Genomic DNA, 7,756 nt, shown 5'->3' with positions numbered 1-7,756 from the left:
AGTATAAAACAAAAACAAGAAATCATTAAAAAATGAAGTCAAGCCCTGGCCGGTTTGGCTCAGCTGTTAGAGAGTCCGCCTGCGGTCCGGAGAGGCCCGGGTTCGGTTCCCGCTAAGGGCATGTACCTCGGTTGCAGTTTGTCCTCGGCCCTGGTTGGTCGTGCGGGTGGCAGCCACTTGATGTGTCCCTTTCACATCGATGTTTCCCTCTCTCTCTCTTCCTCTCTCTCCCTCCCACTCTGTCTGTACAAAAAATGGAAAAATGTCCTCGGATGAGGATTAAAAAAAAAAAAAAATTAAGCCAAGAGAAAATTTTAGACATAAAAATGTAATAGTTAACCACCATAGTGCTATCTGTGTGTACAAGTTTTTGTTTGTCTTGTTCATTCAGGGGGGTCAGGAGGAGGTAGTAAAGGGTAAAGGGGGGATAAATGATGATGGAAGGAGATTTAACTTTGGGTAGTAAGCACACAATGCAACATACAGATTGTGTTTTATAGAACTGTACACTTTATTCACCAATGTCACCCAAGTAAATAAAAAATAATGTTTCAAAAAATGTAATAGTTGAAATACAGACTAATAGAATGAATAATAGAATTGAGGAACAAATCAGTAAACTGCAGAGATCAAATAGAGAAAGCTTTCCAGAAAGCCTTTAAAAAGTCCTATGTACATCCTGAGAAACATATTGTATTTAATGTTACTGGAAAAACAGAACTGAATGTAAAAGAAAAAAATCTTATGCAAACAGTCTTTATTAGAATGCTAGTATGGCTATAAAAATATTAGAAAAGTGGGTTTAATATAAAAATACAACTGGAGAAAAAATGAACACATGGGATATAGCAAACTAAAAAGCTGCACAGCAAAAGAAACAACCATCAAAATGGAAAGGGAACCCACTGTATGGGAGAACATCATTGCCAATAATACATCAGATAAGGGGTTAATTTCCAAAATATATAGAGTGCTCATACAGATCAATACAAGGAAGACAAAGAACCCAATTACAAAATGGGCAGAGGAGCTAAATAGACACTTCTCCAATAACAACATAGAAATGGCCAAGAGACATACAAAGAAATGCTCAACATCACTAATCATCAGAGAGATGCATATTAAAACAACAATGAGGTATCATCTTCCACCTGGCAGAATTGCTGCCATCAACAAATCATCAAACAACAAGTGCTGGTGAGGGTGTGGAGAAAAGGGGACTCTAGTACACTGCTGGTGAGAATGCAGACTGGTGCAGCCACTATGAAAAACAATATGGTGTTACCTCAAAAAATTAAAAATTGAACTTCCATTTGACCCAGTGATCCCACTTCTAGGAATATACCCTAAGGAACCTGAATCGCCAATCAGAAAGATTATATGTACCCCTGTGTTCATAGCAGCACTATTTACAATCACTAAGACCTAGAAACAACCCAAGTGCCCATCAATAGATGAGTGAATAAAAAAAGCTGTGGTACAAATATACAATGGAATACTATGCAGCCTTAAGAAAGAAAGATCTCTTATCCTTTGAGACAACATGGAGGGTCCTGGAGAGTATTATGCTATGTGAAATAAACCAATCAGATAAAGACAAATACCACATGATCTCATTTATTTGTGGAATACAATAAACAAGGTGGGCTGCTGAATAAAACAGACCCAGAGACATAGAAACAAGTATGGTTCAGACTGACAAACCTCAGAGGGGCAGGGAGGATGGATGAGATGAACCAAAGAACTTATATACATGTATGCATAACCAATGGACATAGACAACAGTGCTATGGGGGTGGGGAGTTAGGATGGGGATGAGGGGGCCTGGGGCGGGGGGAGAAACATCTGTAACAAAAACAAATTAATAAAAGTTGAAGAAAAAATTAAATTAATGAAATACTTAAAAAAATACAACTAGAAATAAAGAAAACATAATAATCTTAAATGATATGCACCTCATAATAAAGTTTAAAAATACTTGAAACATTGCCCTGGCCCATTTGGCTCAGCGGTTAGAGCATTGACCTGCGGTCTGGAGACACCCAGGTTTCGCTCCTGCTAAGGGCATGCGCCTCGGTTGCAGTTTGTCCCCGGCCCTGGTTGGTCGTGCAGTTGGTGGCACTCAATGTGTCCCTTTCACATTGATGTTTCTCTCTCTGTCACTCCCACTCTATCTGAACCAAAAATGGAAACATGTCCTCAGGTAAGGCTAAAATTTAAAAAATTTAAAAAAAATACATGAAACACAAACTAAAAAACATTAAGCATTAAATAGGTAAATTCACCACTGTGGTAAATAATTTAACATACCTCTCTCAGGAAGTGATAGAATAACCAGAAAAAGTGTTAACAGTGTAGCTACTGAAGACTTGAATATTATTAACTAAGCAACTAGTGCAGCCTAATTAACTAAGAGTGCTACGTTCATAACCACACAAAATACGTAATTTTAAAGAGAACATGGATCCTTCACTAAGATAATGTGCTGATCAATGTGTCTCATATACTTCAAAAGGCTGAAATGTTACAAAAACTTTCCCAGAATACAACTGAAATATATTAGAATTCCATTAAAATATATTAGAAAGTTTCAAATATTTGTATATTAACCAGCACATTTTGAAATCTTATGAAATAATGAAAAATATGAAATATTTTTAACTGAAGGATAATGAAATAAAAGAGATAAATTTGTTTTGGATGGTTTTGTGAAAATGTATCTTTCCAATGCTTAGGTTATTTAAAAATCAGTGATTTCAAATAAAAATGAAAAATTATAAAAATAAGAAAAATTGGAGTGCACACAGGAAATATAATAAATAATAAATCTATTATTTTATTATTTGAACAGAAAAATTAAATTGATAAACCTTTGCCAATCACATCAAGTATAATGAAAAAGCAGAAATTAACCACTCTTGGGAATGAGATGACATGACAGATCCTTTAGACATTGAAAGGATAATAACAAAGTAGTATGAAAATTTTATGCTAAAATAATTCAGCAGTTTAGATAAAAAAGAAAATTAAAAATAATAATTTAATCAGAAAGATGAAGTAGATGTATTATTTTTCCTATTTCACATATGACGTACAACTAAAAACCCATATATATTAAACATAATAAGACTCTAAAAGGTATAGAGAAGACAGAATCTAGAACCTCAGGATGCAAGAAAAGATATAGTGATGAGTTTCCCAGGTTTTCTTTTTTGTACAGATTGAAACTGAAGAAGCCACAGACCTAGAAATGTAAATGGATACGACAAGAAAAGCCCTAACAGAAGTCTATCCACTTTAGCCAAAGGACCAGGAACAAAGTAGGCTAGCAAAACATAAAACTTTTAAACAATAAACGCTCTACTCCAGCCAAACACTACAGAAATATTTGTGGCTAAACTCCTACTACCCCAGCAAAGACTGAATGGATATTCCAGGTTTCCACACTTACTAGGCTGGCCCAGCCCCTTCTCCCCCATACTGGGGAGCTGCCAGACAAGGCTGAGTGCCTGGGCCTGTCATTCTCACTAGGCAATAATAAGCATGACAGCCCCCTTCTCCTTGGTTTCTGTAGAAATGAGGTAGAGAGTCTTGATAGTTTGTTATACAGCAATAGATAAAAAACATATAAAGATTCAGTAGGATTATTGAAGAAAGAGAAAGAAGAGAATGATGAATGCAGTATTCAAGATAATGCTTAATTTAGATTGGGAAGGAAAGCAGATGTGTTGACATGGATACTGGTTAGATGAAGATATTGTCAAAGGTTGTGGCTTTAGTTGTGGATGGTGTCATCTCAGGCACTTATGCATTATTAAAAAGCAACAACTAATTGGATTATGTGTGGGTAAGAATATTTTATCAATCAAGTACTGTAATTTATTCAATTATCTTCAATTCATATTCAATAAGAAAAAGTTTATCACTATGTATGGCAATTATATAGTAGATTCTATAAAAGCTCGAATATCAAATATGATTAGGTCCTAGTTTGGTCTTTTTTTGTCTTTCATTGCCTTCCATCAAGATCTTTTTATTAGTTCTAAATACTTTCCCAAGGGAAATGGAATACACATTTACCCTCCTTATATTGCAATTACAGAATGGTTTATAGGAATAGTCAACGGATGCAACATGTTGGCAGGATTTGATATATCTCTTTCATGAAAATAGTATTTGTTTTATCAGAGATGTTAATGTTACAGACAGTTAAATCATTGTGTTCCTCCCACAAATAAGTCTAGATAAAATACACAAATTCAAAATGATATACACTTATAATAAGTTGCTATAATGAAAGCCTTTATAATAATAGCCTAAACAATAGTGGCTCCTAGAAATTTCAAATGGAGTTATCATAAGAGTTTATTTTTAAAATGTGGCCTTTATTTATTGCACAAATAAGACTGTAGCAATAACCGTTTTACAATTAAAAAACTAAGTTTCTTACAAACCAAATATTTTGAATTGTTAATGTTGTATTCAAGACAGATGTATGTGTGTATATGTGTGGAGAGATACATAGGTATATATACACATGTAAACACTTTTTAAAATCTTTTATGGAGGTATAATATACATATACATATTTAGAAAAATATACAACATTTATAATTGTACAGCTTAATGAATTTTCACATGACATATATCCCATGTAATTACCACATCCATCAAGAAAAATGTCACATTAACAGTGCCCTGAAAGCATCAGTCATATCTCCTTGCAGTCATTAAATTCCCTCCTTCTCCCCCAAAACACTACAGATATCTAAAATTATAGCTGAGTTTTGCCAGTTTGGGAAGGTATTTCAGTAGAATCATAAGGCTTTTCTTTTTTCAAAATATGTGTATGATAGTTATCCATGACTCTGCATGTAGCAGATGGTACACTTCCATTCCTGTGTAGTATTTCACTGTGTAGCTATACTAAATTGTTCCTTTTCTCCTGGCAGGCAGTTAACCTCAAGGTAAATCGCCTTAATGTAATTGGGGACTGAGCTGATCAGAAATTGGTTTTCAATCTGTAAAGGCTTGAGTATTTATTGTTTGCCTTTCTTAGTAGAATTCAGTCTTTTCTAGATCCCAGCACATTCTAGGGAGTTTATGAGTCTCCCTCCTTCTTGAGGGCCCCTTAATTCCAATTTTGTCTTTGTAGCAGTGTAAGGCTACTACTGAGAACTCTGCTCTGCTTCTTAGCCTCTTAGCTGGAATCTAGGAATTGCTAAATGCCTGAAGGAAAATGTGGAGGGGAATGTCAAGCTCACCTCTGTGTACTTCCTTTCTTTTTGAAATCTTGGCCATTCCAGTTCTTGTTGCCTTAGCTATTCTAAATGCCTTCTAATATATTTATCTATGGATACACACACACACACACACACACACACACACACTTTTTTTTTTCTCTAGCTCATTAAGACATCATGGTGCAGGACTGCTCCGACATAAGCTAGTCCACTATAGCTGGAAGTATTCCTTGGTGGATACTCAAAACATCCCCCTCTTATCCAACTCTGTATTGTCTTTTTTCATATGCATTGTTTCCCTTGCTGTTCAGTATGATTTTCTTCACAATTCTAGTATTTAATCTCACATTCCAAAACTCTTATACAAAGCCTAAAAAATAAGAACATAAACAATTCTAAATATTCATTGAATGAATTGACACACCCTACTGAATCCTCTCTCATTCCTTTTACTGAAATATCTAGAGACCTTTATTTACCTGCAACTGAATTTACCTTTTACCTCCAATCTCTTCAACATCTATACCATTTAGCATAAGTGACTCACTCTCTATGCAATGACCCTGTTACCTTGCACCCATTTTAGGGGTATTTCTTAGCAATTATTGTAATTTTTGCCCAGGTTTTATTTGATTTTCATTTCTAGTTAGATAATAAACATCTTTCATGAATCATCAAATATACTTTATTAGGAAACACTCCAGAATGTTAAGTTGCAAGTTTTATGGGAACGAAATTGTCTGTGGTCAGGATGTTGGTTATATTTCTGTTTCATGACCATAAATTAAATCCTATGTTTATTCAATCCTTGGATATTGTATTCATAAGGGTCCATATATATGTCATATCTCAAACCCTCCAGATGCATCGAGTAAATAATCTTTTTACTGTTATGTCCACAATTTTCATTTACAAGTTGATATTCAGCTATCTAGTAAACAGCCTCAGTGTTCTTGGAAGAAAGTTTAGTTTGCAAACTCCTTTCATGGTAAAATTGTTCAATGAACATTTTTGAAAATCTACTATCTTCTAGGTGCTGAAGGGTAAGCCTGAAGGGTAAACCAGGAGATATATCTCCAGCCTTTAAGGGGTATAGCTAAAGTGCAACTCCTATCAACTAACCAAGTTGGAAGATGTCATATAGTTACTCCCGCTGTACCTTAGAATTGATTCCACATGCCTATATCTCCCCCAGTTGCCATGCAATCAACTAGCAAGTCAATCAATTTTATGAGCTAAATATTTCTCAGATGTGTACCTTGTTCTTTAAGACCTTTAGCATTTGTCTCATTATAACTTGATACCTGGACATCTCACAAGCTTTATGTCAGGTACCTATTACTTTTTATATTATATTCAAGTTATGGGAAACACATTGTAGTTCCACAAGCATACCCATACCTTTGCTCATGTAGTTTTTTCTCACCAAAATACCCATTCTCTTTTTTCTTTTCCAGCTAATATTATCTGACTCTTTCTACTCACCAAATGTTACGCTTCTAAAATCTACCTGAATATAATGCATAAATCTCAATGATAACGTTGCCATTTGTATAAATTATATCTATTTGTAGATTTATCTACATTACTAGACTTTATTGCAAGAATATCTCAATAGTAGGGATAATATCAGGGTCATCTTGGCATGCTCAGAAATCATATGAATTTAATATAAACCAGTATTAATTTAATATTAACTCAAATTTAAGATAATCTCAATGAATATTTAACATATCTTCAAATACTGGTTGTATATTTAATAAGCTAAATTAATGTTCATTTAATAGACTAAAAGCGTAAATTTTTTTTTTATCCTCACCTGAGGACATTTTTCCATTTTTTGTTCAGATAGAGTGGGAGAAAGAGAGAGAGAGAGACAGAGAGAGAGAGAGAGAGAGAGAGAGAGAGAGAAACATTGATGTGAACAGGACACATCAAGTGGCTGCTACCCACACACCCAACCAGAGCCAGGGACAAACTGCAACCGAGGTACACGCCCTTAGCAGGAACTGAACCCAGGTCTCTCTGGACCGCAGGCTGACACTCTAACCACTGAGCAAAACCAGCCAGGGCTAAAAGCCTAATTTTTGACAGCAGCATTAGTTGCCCAAGATAGTAAAATAGCTCCCAAATCCTGAGAAACATTAGTTGTCATCCTGCAACTGTATTCCCAGCTAAACTATCATTAAAGAATAAAGAGAGATAAATATACTGTCTGGAAAAATATCTTAAAAACGCAGAAGTCAAAAAAAACAAAAACAAAAAACGCAGAAGTCTTACTCCAAGAAACTGTTAATGATTTATCAAAGAATTTGTTTCAAAAAGAAAAAAAAATTACAAAAAGCCTGCTACTAAAAGAAGGTGGTATACATATAAATAACTTCAAATAGGTTATCTGTATAAAATTAAAAGTGAATGCTATTAACTTACTTGCTAGTGAATGTCATGGTAGAACTAAAATAATTGACAACAATATGGAAGGTGGTAAGAGGTGAGATGCTGATGAGTTAGAC

Source organism: Molossus molossus, unplaced genomic scaffold (assembly GCF_014108415.1).
Source record: "Molossus molossus isolate mMolMol1 unplaced genomic scaffold, mMolMol1.p scaffold_m16_p_4, whole genome shotgun sequence".
NCBI classification, from domain to species: Eukaryota; Metazoa; Chordata; class Mammalia; order Chiroptera; family Molossidae; genus Molossus; species Molossus molossus.
The sequence above is the reverse complement of the archived record's forward strand: the minus strand, read 5'-3'. Positions refer to the sequence as shown.